The following is a 20,715-nucleotide window of genomic DNA, read 5'->3' on the forward strand; positions in this document are numbered from 1 at the left end:
TAGCCTAACCACCCAGGGCGTTTTCCATCCCGGTCTGAAACAAAATTAGCAGTGGTATCTGCACATCATAAAATTGTTTTCATTAACCTTGGAATAAACTGTGACTGCTTAACATGTTCTGCTTTCTTAGTCAGATGTGCCTGACCTTTCCTAAATAAGTAATTCAGTGGTGTGTAAATTAACCTGCTACCTCCACTTATACCCCAAAAAGCATCCCCATCCAGAGGCCCTTCCCCCAGATGTAACCTCATGTCACCTAGGAAACATTTGCAAGGTGTCACTGCACTAAGTGCCCGCTGCTGTTCCAGTGCCAGGACCCCTCACCCAGGTCTAGCATGGCTCTGCAATCCTTAGAGACAGTGCCCACTTCTGCTCCATACTGGGATCCTACTCGCAGTTTCATCAGTGCACCTCAGTTCACACACTTCAAGCCCTGAGCTGAGCCAGTGCCAGAATCCCACATGCTGTCTGCCAGAGCACCTCAAGTCTTACAGTCAGTACACTCTGCTGTTCCGATACTGGGACCGTGGGTGCAGCTCCATCAGTGGACCTCAGTTCACAAACTCCAAGCCCGTTTCTGGTTTGGGGGAGATCCAGACTCTGCCAGATGGGCAGTGGTCAGGAGACCTGCGCCAGCCAGACTCTTGTGTAGCCCTTGGGGATGGTGTGTCCCTTGTGGGGGGTGAGCGTGCCCCCCAGGAAGTCCTGGCATGCCAGGAAATTGTTCAACCTCAGGGTGGTGACTCTGGTTTGGATGGCCAGGTTCAGAGGTTAAACTCTGACCTGGTGGGGGGTAGGTGTGCCCCCCAGAAAGTCCTGGTTTGCCAGGCAGTGATCGAGTCTGAGGGTACAGACCATGGGCTGGAAGACCAGGTTCAGGGTGTCCCCCCGGACCTGGAGGGAGGGGCTACTGATAACAGTGCCCCTACCATGTTGTCTTCTGAGGCGGCCACTCCTAGTTGGAGGGTGCTGGACCCCAGAACGGAGGGCAGGGGGAGGGAAGCCTCACCCCGGGCCCTAGTCCAACCTGAAGGTACAGACCCCAGGTTGGAGGGCCAGTTGCAGGTTAACAGCCCTGAACTGGTGGAGAAATGGTGCAGGGCAGCTTCTATAAGCACCCTGACCATGTTGGACTCTGGGGGTACCGCTCCAGGAGGGAGGGTACAGAGCCCAAGAGGGGAGGACCAGGTTCAGGCTGTCATCCCTGACCTGGTGGAAGGGAGAGTGGTTAAAGGGTGCCCAGCACCTGCGGCTATCGCCCCCCACTCTCCACAGCCACAGTGGTTGGAGAGCTTTGAGAGGCCTAGGGCCTGGCTCCCATCCCTGACAGCTGTCAGTAACCACTGTGGCTTGCTGTCCGGGTGGACAGAGTTATCCCTGGGGAGGGGACAAGTGTCACACGCCGGGGGTAGAGTGGGCAACACCACTGTTTTGGTCCTGGTGGTACTATCCTGCTCCTGGGATACATCTGTGAGCAAAGTAAGGTTAGGTGCTGCAAAGATGGTATCCGCAGGCAAGGAGAAAGGTTCCCCATGGGTTGGCTTAGTGGGCCCTAAGAGTATGGACAGAGGGATCCAATTGGAGTCAGGAAGGCGAAGAACTAGAGCATGCCCCTGCTGTTGTGGGCTTGGGTCCTTGTTCTATCGCCTCAAACAGAGAAGTACATCAGGATAGTGATTGTTCTCCCCAGGCTTTAGGCTAGTGGGGGGTCATGTTGGACCTGGCTTTTTGACAGGGTCATCCCCAAACGTTTTGCCTCCTTCCCCCTATTTTTTGTGACCTGTTGCTGTTGGCTTTTGAACTCTGGGCACTTTACCACTGCTAACCAGTGCTAAAGTGCATATGCTCTCTGTGTAATTTGTACTGTTTATTGGTTTATCCATGATTGGCTATTTGATTTACTTGTAAGACCCTAGTAGAGTGTACTATATGTGCCTAGGGCCTGTAGATTAAATGCTACTAGTGGGCCTGCAGCACTGGTTGTGCCACCCACTTAAGTAGCCACTTCACCTTGTCTGAGGCCTGCATTGCAAGGCCTGTGTGTGCAGTTTCACTGCCACTTCGACTTGGCATTTAAAAGTACTTGCCAAGCCTAAAATTCCCCTTTGTCTACATATAAGTCACCCATAATGTGTGCCCTAGGTAGCCCCTAGAGCAGGGTGCTGTGTGTAAAAGGCAGGACATGTACCTGTGTAGTTTATATGTCCTGGTAGTGTAAAACTCCTAAATTCGTTTTTACACTACTGTGAGGCCTGCTCCCTTCATAGGCTAACATTGGGGCTGCCCTCATACATTGTTGAAGCGGCAGCTGCTGATCTGAAAGGAGCAGGAAGGTCATATTTAGTATGGCCAGAATGGTAATACAAAATCCTGGTGACTGGTGAAGTCGGATTTAATATTGCTATTCTAGAAATGCCACTTTTAGAAAGTGAGCATTTCTTTGCACTTAAATCTTTCTGTGCCTTACAATCCTTCGTCTGGCTAGGTTTCGTTGACAGCTCCTTGTGCATTCACTCAGACACACCCCAAACACAGGGTACTCAGCCTCACTTGCATACATCTGCATTTTGAATGGGTCTTCCTGGGCTGGGAGGGTGGAGGGCCTGCCCTCACACAAAGGACTGCCACACCCCCTACTGGGACCCTGGCAGACAGGATTGAACTGAAAGGGGACCTGGTGCACTTCGTAGCCACTCTTTGAAGTCACCCCCACTTCAAAGGCACAATTTAGTATAAAACAGGGCCTCTGCCCTACCACCTCGGACACTTGCTGGAGAAGAAACCTGAACCAGAACCTGCATCCTGCCAAGAAGAACTGCCTAGCTGCTCAAAGCACTCACCTGACAGCTTTCTAGAAAGGACTGCTGCCTTGCTGTTGGACTGCTGCCTTGTTGAACTCTTGTCTGGCTGTAAAAGTGCTCTCCAAGGGCTTGGATAGAGCTTGCCTCCTGTTCCCTGAAGTCTCAGGACCAAAAAGACTTCTCTTTTTCAATTGGACTACTTGTGCGCCGAAAAATTAGATGCACAGCTTGCTCTGCGGTGAGAAATGCACTGCATGCCGATCCAGAAAGACGCCGCTCAACGCGACGCCTGCAGTGTGACTGGAAATTCGACGCACGGCCTCGCATGGACAACGCCACCCGACTTCCAGAGAGGAAATCGACGCAACGCCTACCGTGAGGGAGAAAATTCCATGCACAGCCCCCCGGAATGATGCGCAGCCGGATAACAAGCCGAGGAATCCACGCACAGACCCTGGGACATCTGGTAATCCCACGATCCACAGAAGGAGATGGTCCGCGTGCCGGAAAACAACGCAAGTCTTCCCCGAGTGAAAAATAAAGACGCAAGTCCGTGTGTGAAGGGGCGAAACTGACGCACACACCATTTTTCCTCCTGTAGAACGACGCACGTCTCCCAGCGTGAAAAATAATGACGCAAGTCCGTGTGTGAAGGGGCGTAACCGAAGCACACACCATTTTTCCACGCATCTCCTCTTCTGCGGCCCTTTGCGGAGTTTTTCCACTCCAAACCAGGTACTTTGTGCTTGAAAGAGACTTTATTTACTTTTTAAAGACTTAAGACACTTCATATCACTTTTCAGTGATATCTTTACAAATTCATATTGCATCTTTGATCGTTTTGACCTGCAAATACCCAGATAAATATTATTTATTTTTCTAAACACTGTGTGGTGTATTTTTGTGATGCTATATTGTGTTATTGTATGATTTATTGCACAAATGCTTTACACATTGCCTTCTAAGTTAAGCCTGACTGCTCAGTGCCAAGCTACCAGATGGTGGGCACAGCATAATTAAGATTGTATGTGACTTACCCTGACTAGAGTGAGGGTTCTTGCTTGGACAGAGGGCAACCTGACTGCCAACCAAAAACCCCATTTCTAACAGTAGCCATTTTGGTTATAGCTCCATGCACGTTTTTTTAACATACTAGGCCTGTCGCTGTGCACTTTAACCTAGTTGTAATTTATTCGGCTTTGCTTTATTATTGTTACAGTAGCCACTTTTACAGTCTTGTTATATTTTCTCTCTATCTGACTGTTTTAGCCTAGGCCAGCACTCTGTTCTCAAACAAGACATTCTTGCTCACTCTATGCTTCTTTCAAGGTTACAGCAAGATAGGTTGTTGGTGAACGTGGTACACGTTTAGTCTCTGACATTCATAGAAAATACACATCCTTACGTAGGGACATTTTCTTAGGACACCAGCTGTTTTATTATAAAGCCCTTCCCTGTCCCTTACACGTTAGAGGGAGATTCCAGCCAGAGAACCATGACTTTATGCTGATTGCCGAATGCTTCGCTACAGCTGTCTTTCCAGACTTCAGACCTTTGCTCAGGTATGGGGGATGATGTCTTCCCAGGGGAACCTGAAAGGCAGAATTAGAGGTTAACACGCTGTGCTCTATCATAGCCTAGGTAGGAATTAGTCTGTTGACTCTAGTGACAATATGGTAGCATTATTTTTATGTTTTACTCTCCTTGTCACAATTTTAATCTTGTCATGCTGTATCGTCTTGGTTATTGCAGTCCACGCTTTGCTATCTAAGATGCAGTCGCTTTATTAAAGCATTATTGAAATATATACTGCCTCTGTTTGTTATTGCGTATATGAGACTAATGTAACTGAGAGAAATGGATGAGACCTGAGTGACCACGGCTTCCCTGAGAAACCAGTTATGTCATGTGCTTGGCTGCCCAATCATCCCTGCCCTTGGGTAGAGATGAGGCACTGCTAGCTAGCTGGAGCGGGACCCGGATTGTAGCAACAGGTGTCACCTGTAGTGCGTTAGACTCAGTCTCCCACACAGCAGACGATTCTGCCACTCGAAATCCAGTAGTCTCATTATGATAATGAGAGCCTACGCGACATGTCGTCGCCAACGTTTGGTCAGGCTAAAATTTTTGGGTCCTCTGGAGTATCTCTGTCTTACTATGTATGACAACACCTCAATACTATATACTGAGACATCCGTGGTATTGAGGATTTCCTCCTCAGCTAAGTAGGACATCCTATCTGATGCTGGAGGTTGTTCAAGCTTGAACTCTAAAAGGATAATCCCCATTTGGCGTGCCTTCTCTGAACAAAATTATCATCTATTATGGCGAATCCACAACAGGTAGCAATTGCAGTAAATATGAGACAACCCCTGACTGCACATTTATTGTCAAATGGCCTAACTGCCCAAGGGGGTCCAGTCACATTTGTTGTGGACGCAGATGTGGCTTATAGAACGGAACTATTTTATTGCTGGGCCACATTTCCAGCAGTTGATGGGAACACAAACACATTTCATCACTAGACACTTGCAAATGCACCGGGACAATACAGAGCATACGCATATTTACAGAAACACTTTATCTTATCAAGAGCATAATAATTGGCTTGATGGCACCCTACCCCACACGATTTTACCAGTTAGGTTAGGTCTTCTAAGTACTGACAGTCCTTCCTGTCCTTTATTGACCACTTATACACCTCATCCTGCAGTAGCAAATTTAGCAGTAGCTGAGGTTCGTCGCTTATATACTGAACTGACAGCAATATACAGCCGATTAGTACAGTTTGTAATGCAAACATTGAATACAAACCCAGCACGTGCTGCTCCAGCGCAACCACATGCAGTGGCACCAGGTATTAACCCAGCAACTGTACATTCTATTATGGGTAAAGTACCCGCCAAACGAGAGGAAACTCCATTTTGGTTAGCTCAAAAAATAAATGCACTGGAAGTGGTATTTGCCCTTATGAGACCTCGGGATAAACATAGAATTTTGATGATGTGCTTGCCATTTGGGATGGTCCCCACAGTAGATAACTGTAATACTTGGGGCACGCTATTTGCAGCGCTCTATACTACCGCACACGGTACGCAGCCACTTGCCAATTTACCAGAAGTATTGAAACAAATTCAAGATGAATACGGGGCTGCCCGGGCACTGGACTTGGGGATGCAATTAATGGGTCATTTTGACACGGTATCCTCCACTATTTTAAGCAATCTTAACTGGGAAGCATTCGCACTAGCAGTGCGCACACGGCTCCATGATGTTTCTCAAAAGGATCAGGAATGTGAACTGCCCAAGATTACCACAGAGACCTATTCTAGCATTGGTCAAAATAGTCTAGGGGCCAGACCAACTAAACCACAATTTCAGGGCAAATCTAATAAAGATTTTTCCAAGCAAGCTCCTGAGAGTAACAAGAAACACTGGGAAAAAAAACAAGAAACTCCTAAAAAAGAAAGGGCAGAATCTCAGGGAAAAGGAGACCCCACAGAATAGATATAATCTCTGAAATAGAGATGATATAAAAACGCCTGATAGATATCAATATCGGAAAAACGCAGTGAGAGAGGTGGGCGATCAGAACGAAGAATAGAGTATGTGAAACCGAGACAGGAATCACAACGCTCATCAGAGGTTTCTGTAAAAAAGGAAGAGAAACCTCCCCAACAAAAACCCCAATTTAAAAAGAAAAAAGTGGCAGCAGTTGCAATATGACATGCCTCTCAAGAAGAGGGTCCTCTTGAAGAACAGGAAGTGGGCACTAGCGCTGCTAGACAGCGCAGCAGAGGTCATAATAGTTCGCCAGAGTCTTCTAGAGCATCTGGAGGTAAAAGCAACTGATGACTTTCTACAAGTAGAAACTGCGGACATGTGAGTCTCCACGCCTGATAGGGTGTATAAAGTAACATTGCAGTTAGAAGGAGACATTGAACTCACAATAGACGCAATCTTTTGGGATCGAGTAGTAAATATATATGATATCTTATTGGCCAAACAAGATTGTCCACCTGAATTTGTCCATACCTGCCCATATGGGGAAGAGGTTAGTAAACCTTCTTTCTCGTCCCTTGTTCCAGAGGAACTCGCTGAATCTTACGCCATCGATTGGGCATTGGCACAGGCACCCGCATTATATCGGAACCATGTAGGATGGGATAAAGAATCCCCCTACCCTGTAATACCTATTAAAATTTAACCTCAACCTCAGTATCCAATAAAACATGATGCAAAAGTACCAACTAGAGTACCAGGGCGTAATTGAACCCTGCGTCTCCCCAATGAACAATCCTCTATTCCCTGTTGCTAAATTGGGCCATTCATATAGAATAGTCTTAGACTACAGACACTTAAACAATCATACACACACATATGCTATACAAAATTCACATAACACAGCACTAATGAACAACATAGTGCCCAAAAAATACAAAACAACACTGGACATTTCCAATAGTTTCTTCTGCTAGAATATAGTGCCTGAGAGTGGAGACTTAACAAGTTTCAGTGCACTAGGTTCTCAGAAACATTCTGTCATTTACCTCAGGGGTACAAGAACAGTCCAGGACTGTTCGCAGCTCATGTGAGTGCAATTTTTACATGACATTGACCCTGAAGCATTGTCCTATGTAGATGATATCTATCTTACAGATGATTAAATACTACAACATTTAAGATGGGTAGCCTGCATTGTTGTAGGATTTGCTGAATTTTGCTACAAATTCAACTTCAAAAAGAGAAAAATAGCCTTCCTCAGCGTCCTATTTATAGGGTATGAGCTACTGAGTGAAGGGAAGAGCCTAGCGCCACAATTCTTAGAAACGTGCGCACAATTACAACCTCCAAATACGATTACAAAACTCCAATCTCTATTGGGTTTCCTAAATTTTGGCATAACTTACATTCCAGATTTTGCGTCACGCATAAAACCCTTATATGACTTAATACGTCCTGACTTTTCAAGTAAATTTTGGACAGTCGAACACACACACGCATTCTCAGGGACTTGCAGACAGACATGCTTGCAGCACAACATCTACACACAAGGGACAACAAAACACACTTGGTCATCAGAGTAATTGCTGGTGCCATTGGTTTCACCTATTGACCTTTAATGAGGGTGAGACCGTCCCAATAGCAGCAGACCAACGCTTTGCTCCCACTGAGAACATTCTCACTGCTGTGCAGATGGCTGTCATTAAAGAAAGACCTCTAGCCCAGGGCAAACGCATTATTGTCGTTTCTCCCATCCCAGCCCTAGAGGCTGTCACAAAAGCCAGCGTTCCTAACGCAAAAGCATTACATCCACGTTGGATCCAATAGGTCACGTCTTTGACAGCCACTGATGTAGATTACATTTTTGACCCAAAATTACAAACTCAAGAATTTTTGCAATATGAACTAGAATACCCAGTTCCAGCAAACACATTGCCTATTGAACAATATCATAGAGTCATGTATACCGATGGCTCTGCACAACCTGCAATTGGCACAAAACACCAATACTCCACTGCTTGAGCAGTTGTAAGTGGCTACATGGAGGATAATAAATTTTGTCCCCTACATACATTTACGCAAACCCTAGGGGGTTGCACAGCACAACTAGCAGAGCTGAAAGCTCTGGTGATGGCACTGGAACATACAGATCCTGCACGCCATACGCTGATTGTGTGTGATTCGTACTATTGTGTCCAGTCCTTCAATGAATACCTGCATTATTGGCACCCCTCCTAATTTCTAAAAAAACTTTACAATGTGTGTACTTGGACCATTGCGGTCCCCTAACACCGGATAGTGCAAACAAATATATCCTAGTCGCTGTTGACTCCTGCTCCAGATTCCTATGGGTGTGGCCACAACGCAGGGCTGACGCTCTGACTGTTATTAAAGATTTGCGAGTTTTTATCGGTTCATATGCATTTGCGGCTTTCCACTAGGACCAGGGCCCTGCTTTCGCCTCAAGGGCTTTCAGGGACACCATGGTTTCATTGGGGGTCCAACTCCAGTACTCATATCCATTTCATCCCGAGGGTAATAGTGTCATGGAGTGATTCATCTGTGATTTAAAGCAATCCTTAACCACCAGAGTCTTAGGTACAGGTCGTAGTTGGCTTAATCACCTGTTTGGAGTCCAGACAGCACTTAACAATCTGCCTAGAATGTCCCTGGGTGGTCGTACTTCACATGAGTGCCTTTTAGAACTTGAATGTATGTTCCAGATCTTGAAGGTCCTGGCGTGGGGGTGGCAGAAACACCTTTTGACATAAATGAACGTGTCACTGTCTTACAGAAAGTACAACAGTTCCGTGATGACAACTCTTCTGCCAGGGCTGCCTCCATAGGAATTAAGGATGTACCTGTAATGCCTACAGGCTGGATTCCTAAAGTTGGGGATCTAGTACGTGAAAAGGTTGCTGTGAAAAGGGAATTTGGTCCTTCTTATTGTGCACCAGTCCCAGTCTTGGGAATACACAGTACCAGAATTGTCATTCTACCACCATTAGCAGTTGCCAAAGAACATCGTTTTGTCTCTATTGACAATGTCAAACTACACCATGTGGCTGATCGTGCACAGTAGTTCAAAATGAACGATCAAAATGAAAAGCCAGTATTTCCAGAATCCCTCTCACTACTGGTCAAGAAGTTCCTCTACAAGTTGTAAGCGGCAACACTGACACCTCTCTGGGCTTGGGGAGGGTGGAAAATGATTTTGCATTAGTTCCACTGACATCAAATAATACGGAAATTACTGATCGATTTGATACAGCTTCGACACAGACGGATGGTGCTATTTATTCGGTGCCGCCAGGGGAAACACCAACTCCACCAACAAACACGGCTCGTCTTTGCACAAACTGCTTCTGGATGTTTTGCCAACATCAATGATGACTTTTCTGACTCATTCGCCTCTTCGACACCTGAACTGTCAAAACCACGTGGGCTGATAAATTGGTTTAAAGTAACTTACTTCATTCTTCCATGGAACTATCTGTGGCTTACTTTGACTGTACTAGCTTTCCTGCTTTGGATTGGGTTTCTCATCACTTTCTTTTTATTAATACATTGTCATTTTCTTCCTGAACAATCAGCAATTGAACAGTTGGATGAGGTCCTAAAACCAAATTTTTCTTCTCACAAGGTCTGCAGAGACTTGTCTTTTGTGAACATTTCCCCTGTATCAATTCCTGATGGGATTGTTTGGGATAAAGTAATATTTGATATATACCGACCTACGGAGCTCATTCAAATACCATATATGTTTAAACTTTCAATGAATTATATTATAATACCATGGGTTGTTTCTGATGGTTAGGATGTGAAAACAGTTGATTCAATGATGACTGAACTGCAGTATTATACTGTATTTGAAAACGAAGATGTTTATCAATCTAGAGAAAATGATGGTGATATGTTTTGCTATAATTATTATGGGCTCCATTTCATCAACAGAGCAAGCAGCCCAAAGACTGTTTTTAACTATACACAATGGGAAAATTGTCCGACTCCACCACAAGGGAGTTCTAAAACGTATTCTGAAAAGTTTACATATTTTTCTAGACACGATGTTAAAAATGCTGAGTCGTATTATTTCAAATTGCCACCTGCAGAAAACATACGCATACTATTGAAAAATACAAAATTCATATATTCAGATTCCTTTGTTTCCCGGTTGACTATAGAAGGCTATGAATATTGGCTAAAGTAGATTGACTTGAAGAGTGTGTGGCTAACTAGACAATGGCAAATACGGGGGAAGGAAGCTTTATTTAGAGCATGCCTGATACCTGTTCAAATGATATTTTTAATTGAAACTGTACAATAAACAAGTTGTTTAGGCTTAGCAAAGATTAAGGAATTCAACACACCCAGTATACTTGCAGAAGTGGAAGATTTCCTGTCCTCCATTGTCCGGGACTCAATTGGAAATTCTAAATATAACTCTGACTCTTGAAATTCGGTCCCTTCTATTCCACATGTTAACAGTTTTAAATTGTCCTTTTTTACGCTCCTGTGTCCTTTTAACTTGTCATTGTTGACATTTTTACATATATATCTTGGGTTGAGCTTCGTAGCTTTTAAGTATATTTAGGCTTTGAACCACCTTTAACCAACAAGGGGAGGGTATTGTGTAGCCATTTTGGTTATAGCTCCACGCATGTTATTTTAACATACTAGGCCTGCCACTGTGCACTTTAACCTAGAAGTATTTAATTTGGCTTTGCTTTATTATTGTTGCAGTAGCCACTTTTAAGGTCTTGTTTTATTTTCTCTCTTTCTGACTGTTTTTGCTTAGGCCAGCACTCTGTTCTTAAACTAGACATTCTTGCTCACTCTGTGCTTCTTTCAAGGCTACAGCAAGATAGGTTGTCGGTGAACGTGGTATAACCTTTGTATCTGACATTCATAGAAAATACACATCCTTATGTAGGGACATTTTCGTAGAACACCAGCTGTTTTATTATAAAACACTTCCCTGTCCCTTACGTGTGAGAGGGAAATTCCAGCCAGAGAACCACAACTTTAGGCTGATTGATGAATGCTTCACTACAGCTGTCTTTCCAGACTTCAGGCCTTTGCTCAGGTATGGGGGATGATGTCTTCCCAGGGGAACCTGAAGGGCATAATTAGAGCTTAACACTCTGTGTTCTATCATAGCCTAGGTAGGAATTAGTCTGTTGACTTTAGTGACAATATGGTAGCATTATTGTTATGTTTTACTCTCCTTGTCACAATTTTAATCTTGTCATGCTGTATCATCCTGGTTATTGCAGTCCACACTTTGCTATCTAAGATGCAGGCGCTTTATTAAAGCATTATTGAAATATATACTGCCTTTGTTTGTTATTGTGCATATGAAACTAATGTAACTGAGAGAAATGGATGAGACCTGAGTGACCACGGCTTCCCTGAGAAACCAATTATGTCATGCACTCGGCTGCCCAATCATCCCTGCCCTTGGGTAGAGATGAGGCACTGCTAGTTAGCCGGAGCAGAACCCAGATTGGAGCAACAGGTGTCACCTGTAGTGGGTTAGACTCGGTCTCCAACAAGCAGGCGATTCTGCCACTCGAAATCCAGTAGTCTCATTAGAATAATGAGAGCCTACGCGATAATGGGAACCACCACAGCTCTGCCACAGTCCATCTATTCTAACTTTCAGTGCACATTTCTTCTAATTAGTAAAGCTCACCCACATGCCCTGCAGGACTCCTTACTTTTATGGTTCAGAGGCAATTCCACTCCCATTCTGGGCCCCACTCCCAGCTTCACCAGGGCACCTCCAGGCTAACACTTGGCAACACTGGCACACCACTACTAGGTGCACACATAAGTCTCTTACCATACTGTCACTTCTGACCTTGCCTGTTACTATTCCTTTGCTGCAGCTGATATACAACTCTGTCAGTACACCTCAACCCTAACCTGCAGCAGCCCATTATTCTAGTACCAGGAATTACATGGCACTCCATTTCTCATTCCTCACTCTCTGCCTTTCTTTTTTTCCAGCACTGGGCCAGGACACAGCTCTGTCCATACCCCCAATCCTGATTTGAAGTGCCCCAATATTGCTATATTGGGGTTCACATACAATTCTGCTGATGCACCTCCTGCTGTTCTGCAGTGCCCCCTGCTGTTCCACACTCACACTTCTGTTTAAGGAGATGTGGGAGCAAATTAAAACTATTCTGAACTGCCATCTTTATTTGAGAGGATCTGCTTCACCTATCGCACTCCATTCTTTCCTTTACTCTGTTTACGCTCAATGATTTCTTCCTCCCCCACTTTTCTTTTTCCAGCTTTTAAAATCCACACGTTAACAGTTTTGATCTTTCTTTCAATTGTTTATTTCTACTCCTTTACCTTTCTTTTTATTTCCCTCTTCCTCTTGCTACCTCCTCTTTCAAACTTGCAAAAACGTGGTTATTTCTTTCCTTGTTTAGTTCTTCCCATTTTTCTTCATTAGGTATTCATTCTTTCACTATTTCTTTCTGTTCCCTTCATTCTTTTTTATTAGCTTTTTCCTCTGACTCTGTAGGTGCCCTTTCACTTTTTTTTTAGATCTTTCTTCCTTCCTTTCTCTGGTGTTTTCCTTATCTTAATCCGTAAATTCATGCTTTACTAATAATCCATCTTTTTCCCATCTGTATTTGGAATCCACAAATTAATTCTCGGGATCCGAAGTGTCAAAGTGGTTTTCCCATTCTGTGTCTGTGTGGAAATGTGTCAGTACTTACATGCCCTGGTTCTTTCGCTGCTTTTTTCTCTCACCATCTCTCTTTTTTTGTCTAATGTTCATTTTTCTTTCTTTTCACTCTTCTTTAATTATTGTTTCCTTTTTATCTTTTGCTCGCTAGCTTTCTTCCCTATTTTCTTTTCTTACACATTCGCTCTATTTCTTATCTTAGTTGTTTTCCTTTTCTCATTCTTTCTTTCCCTTCTTTCTTTTATTTCTTTGCAACACCTTCTCTTCTTTGTCTGTTCCTGAGGCTTAGTTATCAATGGAGAAACTGGTGCAGTGGCACCGGGCCCAGAGGCCTATGGACCTCACTCAACTTTAATTACTACCAAAATTGCAGTCAACCATTTTCCCTTCTTATTCAATGGCCCATGACACAATTAATATGCCACTTGTCTTCTCCATCTTTACTTCCAAAACCCTCTTTCCTTGCACCCTCCAATACATCCCAAATAATATTTTTGTTATGTTGTTTTGAGCATTACACTCTAATCCCAAAAGTTTATTTCTGATAAAAGTTTATATGGTAATTGCATATGTTTTAGGATCGAGGAGAAGGTAAATGGTGTGTTTTAGTTAAATGCTGGGCCACTGGAATAATATGGCAGGAAAAGATGAAATTATGAGGCAGGGTTCACCAATTTATGTGGCAAGAAAAGTCCAGTTATGAATTTACAATGCCAGTAGCTCCACCTCAAGAAAATGTGAGACCCCTTGCATTGCAAATGCTTGTTATATCTGGTGCCCACTATGAAGTAGAAGAAACTTCCAGAGTTTTCCTTTCAGTGAAATGTCTGGATTTTCCTGCTCTCCTGCCCTGGTCCCAGTCTGTCTATAGGTACAATAGTTTAGAATGAAGTTTAACTATAAAAGGCACTGACAAACTACCAGGATCTCTAATTGCCATTGATTAAATTGCAGCTCATAGTGTAAAATCATAATATGTAATCTGTCCATTCTTGGAGCTACCACGAGACAGACGTGCACATCTGCGCACGCTCAGAAGGTCAGTAACTACTACCAGAAAGAAAGGCTTACACACGCTCACAGTACAAACAGCATGTTCCAGTTAGAGGGTACAGTCTGGGCGGTCTGTGTATGCTCTGAGTGTTCTGTGCACAGGTGGGACAGTCTGCTCATGTTCCAAGTGAAAGACACTGGTCGTACTTCACCACCACATCTGGCCAGTTGCATTCAGGGGACAAAGAGGGGTCCTGCATGACGTGATCTGCACTCTGTGACTTCAATGGATCTCTTTGGCAGACTGCTGTGTGAATCTGTGGGGTCTTAGGCCTTGCTTCTGCTATGCCGCGTGTTGACCTGGTAGAAAGGGTTGCGACCCTGAGTCATCCAGAGGTCAGTGCCTTGTGCTGTATTTAGGTGCCAGGCCAGGCCAGGCCATTGGTTTGATACTTTTGTTTTTACTTAACTTCGTGAAATTCAGCTAAGTGAAACTACACAAGTTCCTCCCACCCTCATTAAACAGGAAGCCTGGCAAGGGCTTTATTTTGCCAAGTAGAATTGACAGTTAAAAAATGCTCCTGGTCTGCAATGGCTGCCTAAGACACGTTTTAAAGGTGTTCTCAAGTGGGTGGCACAATAAGTGCTGCAGGCCCATAGTAGTATTTAATTTATCAACAGTAGGTATATGGTATACCACATAACTTGGGACCTTTAAGTAAATTAAATTTGCAAATTGGTTAGCAGTGGTAAAGTGCAAAAAGTTCTAAGGCCAACAGAAACAAAACAGGAGGTGAGAAGGCAAAACGTTTTGAGGGAGGCTAAGGCTAACAGGTCTAACAGAGCACGGACAGGTTTTTATGAAAGTGCGCCCCCAGTCACACTTTGGAGGGGTCCAGAGGTGACTCTGGGACACTGCATGACCCTTACCAACATCTATACGAAGGACGGGCACAGTGTGCATCATGTAAATTCTGCCAATGCAGGAATTTGCCCAGGACCAACATAGACCAACATACATTTTTCATGTCCATGGGACACTTTTTAAATTTTTGTTGGAGGTCGCACCGTCTGGTTGGCTGAGGCGAGGCCCTAGCTAGGTCGGACCTACCACTCCCATCAGGACAGGGTTATTGCACTCTCTGTATAATCCGCACTCACCCTTGGGTAGCTTGGCACAGAGTAGTTAAGCTTAACACAGGGGCAATGTGTAAAGCATTTGCACAGCACTTCCACACAACAAATACACTGAGTGTCACAAAATATGTCACAAAAGAGAGGTGAGGTGTATGTAAATAAATTTTGTATTCAACTCACATTAGTTAACACAACATGAACATTGGTAAATCATGACATGAATCACATTTAGAAATGTCACTGGCAGTTCTAGGCTCAATAGTGTTAAAATGGCATTAGCAGTATCTAAATGTAAGAAAAATAATACTTTCCCTCCTAGCACCCTCATACAGTGCCAAAACATTGTCCGCACAACACTTACCCCATCGATTACTCCAATTGAATACCATACAGTTATAGGGTGCACCCTGGTTCAGAACAATAGAAGCAATGTGTACACACAAAGAATTGCAGCACTTTTAAATAGCTCTGCGGCCTAGGCTGCACAGGTAAAACCCAATGTCAACCGTGATAGTCCTCTGATAAAGAAACAATGCATACGGCAACACCACCGTGTGGTGTAGTCAGTCACCAGCAATCACTCACACTCGCTCACTCCGCCTTGCTACTCAGTGCGACGGATATCAAGGAGGCCAGTATAACACGCATTTGCACACACTTGCTCCCAGCACCCTAATGCGGTGTACTGATATGTGTCAAGCTAGTGGTCACTGTGCTCACAGACCCTTGGGTCCAAACCCTCCTCCAATCAGTTCCTACCACCCTACCTTCCATAAGCTGGAGATGAGAGTACCCTTTCCTGGGATCCTAGGTGCTCATGGCCAGAGATATACTTTGGGGTCCCAGGTCAAGGGTGCGGGGAATGAAAGAGGTAATGGCTCATCAGGCAAGAGTCAACAAATGGAGGTTTGGTCTTCACTAGGGAAGTTCGCTCAGGGGTCCCCACTCCGTGCCTTCTGGCATGGTCCCCTGTCTTCCAAGCACTGGGGGAGGGTTGGTTTGGGACACACGCTGTTCACAGTGGTGCCCAGCCAAGCCAGGCACTCCAATACACAAATAGTTACCACTTACGTACCTCCCTGGCAGGGAGTACAACGTCTGGGGTGCGATGACTACCGACCCCCCAGACAGTTCCATTTGCACATAAAGAGCAATGAATTCCACACCTCTCTGGAAGGAGTGCAATGACTTGAGTCGCACCAGACAAATCTGGACACACACAAAGAGTTATCAATGCCGTACCTCCATTGAATGAGGCACAACGTCTGATGCGTGATGACTTGAGTCGCACCGGACAAATCCAGACACACACTAAGAGCTTAATTCCTGTACCTCCATGGAATGAGCCAAAATGTCTGGTGCGCAGAGTCTTGAGTCACACCAGACCACTCCCGCCACACACACAGAGACACAAGTTCAGCAGGGTTGCACAAGGTAGACTGCAACACTGCTCCTGGTATGCCCCCACCTATGAGGGTCACAACCAGTGAATCAGACAGCACACACTATGATTGTGCATTCGGGTGTCGCACAAGAGGGATGCAGCACACTCGACAAAAGCAGGCCACATTGGGTCTTGTGTGACCAGTGAATCCGCTCACTACAACAAGATGCTATGTATGTCATGGCCCCACGATTAAGTGCCACACTCCTTGAAGGTGGGAGGTACTTTGAAGGCTCCGCACCAGGCAAATCTGGTCTCCAGGCACAATGCTTAGTTCCACGCTCACACTAGTGTTGCCAAGTGATGTCCAGCAGATGATGCAGGCACTTAAGAGGGCAGATATAGAAGGTGTAGGCCCCTCACAGGAGATCTTTGATATCCCTGAGACCTCCACCAAAGAACAGATGTCAAGCCATTAGGCCCTTGGAGAGCAAACTTCAGTGTGCCATTCAGCAGTAACCAGTTTACCTAGGCCAGCTACAATGAAGGAAGGGTGGACGGTCACCCATGCACTCATCAGCAGCAGACTAGACCACAGTAACGCCCTCTATGCCGGCACCACACTCAAACTCACACGCAAACTCCAGAGAATCCAGAACACAGCCGTGCGCCTCGTCCTTGGCCTCCCCGCCACGAAAGAATCTCACCACACCTCAAAACCCTTCACTGGCTCCCCATAAACAAGAGAATTACATTCAAGATCCTCATCCACGCACACAAATCCCTCCACAACACCAGCCCGACATACCTCAACGAAAGAGTGAACTTTCACATTCCCACCCGCAACCTCCGATCAGCCAACCTCGCCCTAGCCACAGTCCCCTGCATCCAACGCACCACCACAGGAGGCAGGTCCTTCTCCTACCTCGCCCCCAAAACATGGAACTCCCGCCCCACCCACCTCCGCAAAACCAAAGACCTCCTGCTCTTCAGAAAAAAACCTCAAAACATGGCTGTTCGAACAGTGACCCTCCTGCCCCCTCCCCCCACCCAGCGCCTTGAGACCCTCACGGGTGAGTAGCGCGCTATATAATTTTTTTTGATTGATTGATTGATTGACGGTCATTCCCTAGGGTAGTAATTACTTCTTGTGCCAACAGATTCTTCTGGCAGTGTGCTCCACGTTGTCCAGTGTCTCCATCCCATGTTTCTGCAGTATATATCTACTTTGCTGCAGTGTGGCACCAGTAGTTATACTGTAGTGTGCCCTTGAAGTTGATGCAGTTTGAAAGGGTTCCCCTTTGAACTACAGATGTCTTTCCTAAATTTCAGTCCTGTCTGCCATAGAGCTGTGGAATGCAGATCTTAATCTTTAGTGGGGCCATGATCTGGCTCAAAGAAGCCAAGTGTCAGAACCTCTCACTCCAATCTGTCCAGCTAGGCCTACAAATGGCAGAGCTCTTCGTTCCAGTTGTTTGCCCAAGTTTTATAGCGGTCACTGGGGGAAGCACAGATGCACTTCTCCATCCCCCAGTGTGGACTTGAGGTGAATTAAAAGGCACACAAAGGCGGTCATTCTGACGCGGCGAGCGGCGGTAGCCCCCCGCCATGCGGTCTCCGCCATTTGGCCGCTCCGCGATCAAAAGACCGCGGAGGCCATTCTGGCTTTCCCGCTGGGCCGGCGGGCGCCCGCCAAAGGAGCGCCCGCCGGCCCAGCGGGAAAGGCCCTGCAACATAGAAGCGGTGTTGCAGGGGTGCAACAGGTGCAGTTGCACCCGTCGCGATTTTCACTGTCTGCTATGCAGACAGTGAAAATCATGCTGGGGCCCTGTTAGGGGGCCCCTGCACTGCCCATGCCAGTGGCATGGGCAGTGCAGGGGCCCCCAGGGGCCCCACGACACCCGTTCCCGCCATCCTGTTCCTGGCGGTCAAAACCGCCAGAAGCAGGCTGGCGGGAAGGGGGTCGGAAGCAGCGCCGCCATGGAGGTTCAGCCCTGCCAGGGGTATTCCGGCGGGAAACCGCCGGATCCCCTTATCTGACCGCGGCTTTACCGCCGCGGTCAGAATGGGCAATGAAGCACCGCCAGCCTGTTGGCGGTGCTTCCGTTGCCCGCGGCCCTGGCGGTTTAGGACCGCCAGGGTCAGAATGAGGGCCAAAGTGTTTTAAGGCAGAGAAATGTCCACTTTATAGAAGTGGCACTTCCCCATGATTATTGACAAAACTACCTTTACCATAGAAAGGGATTTGTCAGGAGAAATCCAAAGATAGGAAACAATATGAGGCTGCCCTGCTGCAATCCACTGTTGCAGCTAGAAATAGGTGTAACACTTCCCCCATGTTAACTTATAGGCAGGGCAACTCTCCTATGCAGTGAAAACACATGGGTATTCTTCACTCTCTCTCGTGCCCTTGCGCACATACAAGCCTGCATTGGCAGGCTGGACACGTGGTTAAAAGCACCGTAGGGGCAAGTACGCACACAGGCCTGCTAAGACAGGTGGGATACATGTTTAAAGTACCATAGGTGCTAATGCACACACCTAGCCCTGCTATGACAGGCAGGATACATATTTGGAGCCCCCTTAGGAGCTATTGTGCACTCACAGGCCTGCTATGATAGGCTGCATATGGGTTTAAGGCACCATAGGTGTTAGTGCGCACACCTAGACCTGCTATGATAGGCTGGATACATATTTAAAGAGATTATAGGGGCAAGAGTGCAAACAGGCCTGCAATGACAGGCACAACAGATATTGGTGCACCAATGGGGGTTACACTCACACACTGATCAGTGCTTCTTCCCTATATATGTAGAAAGGTGCTCTCACTTCCATACTCTATTGACAGTAGAAAAGGACTGAGGGCCCTAAGGACACCGGGTAGGGAATCAGCAAAAACCTATGGGAAGAGCTGACTCCCTAGGTAGGGATCCTACGTGGGAGTTCTTCCCTACTGGGCAGGGACACCCATGTGTACCTGCCCAGCCCTCCGTCTGCCACCCTCCTGGCCCTTTGGGAAGTGCTCTAGGGGTAGTGGAGGGCTTCCTCAGGATTTACTATGAAGTTAGTAGTGCCAAGCTAAGCCCAAGAGCAACTGCTCCTCCACAGGCATGCACTGGCAGGTCCAATACATGCTTCACAGGATGGCAGTGGGTGGCACACTCAGTGCAGCATTGCACTAGTAGCCAGGGCTGTACCCCCCCTGGGTATTTGCTGCTCCTTTTTACAGGGCACTCCGGGGTACAGCACCTAAAACAAGCACATAAGCACCCCCTCCTAACATGTGTAGGCAGGGCACATGCACTTTCACACTACAGTGCAGTGGGAAAGTACCCAGAGTCCTAAGGCCAAGCAAAGAGAGGCAGCAAAAGTCCAGGAGAAAAAAAGGAAAACATTTCAGGGAAATTCCCTAAGAAGGGCCATCTCTAACAATCTTTCATGGGTATTTGGACAAAATATTGAGTCAGAAAAATCGAGGGACACTAATATCGAGTTTTTAATATTGTGTCACAGAAATATCATGATGCAGGAATATCATTGACAAAACTATCTATTTTTTAAGGTAAATAATATTGTTTTCAAGAATTTCATTGTTGTTAATATCTATTACAACAATACAGTTGTAAAAATATTGTTTTTTAATTATCTTTATGGTTTTAATTAATATTTTTAATTGTTTATGTTATATATTATTGGCATAATTGTTGGTAATGTTTCTAAACATAGTTTCTAATTTTAAATTATTTACATTTTAATGTAACTCTTAATAGTAATTTATAGTGTTGTAGCAGGTTGTGAGGTTTATAGGGTCATAGGAACGGAAGGTAATTAAGTAACAAGTTATTAATAATGAATGATTAATTTATTATGAATTATTTAAAGGATAATTAATCATGCATATTGTGTAGTTATTGCTTTTTTAAGTTCTATTTTAGGTGCGGTTTGTTGAATTTTGTAGGGGTATAGGGTGGGAAGTTAATCATGTAATAATTAATTACGGAACAATTATTAATATATTAGTTAATTGATAAATAATTATGCAAATTATGTAATTAATACTTATTATTTTTTTAGGATATTTTTAGGTGTGAGTTGTTGAGTTTATAGGTGAATGGCAATGAGGTAATTGATTAATGATTAATTATTAATTAACTATACAAATTGTGTAATTAATATATTTTTTAAGT

Source organism: Pleurodeles waltl, chromosome 8 (assembly GCF_031143425.1).
Source record: "Pleurodeles waltl isolate 20211129_DDA chromosome 8, aPleWal1.hap1.20221129, whole genome shotgun sequence".
Taxonomy (NCBI): domain Eukaryota; kingdom Metazoa; phylum Chordata; class Amphibia; order Caudata; family Salamandridae; genus Pleurodeles; species Pleurodeles waltl.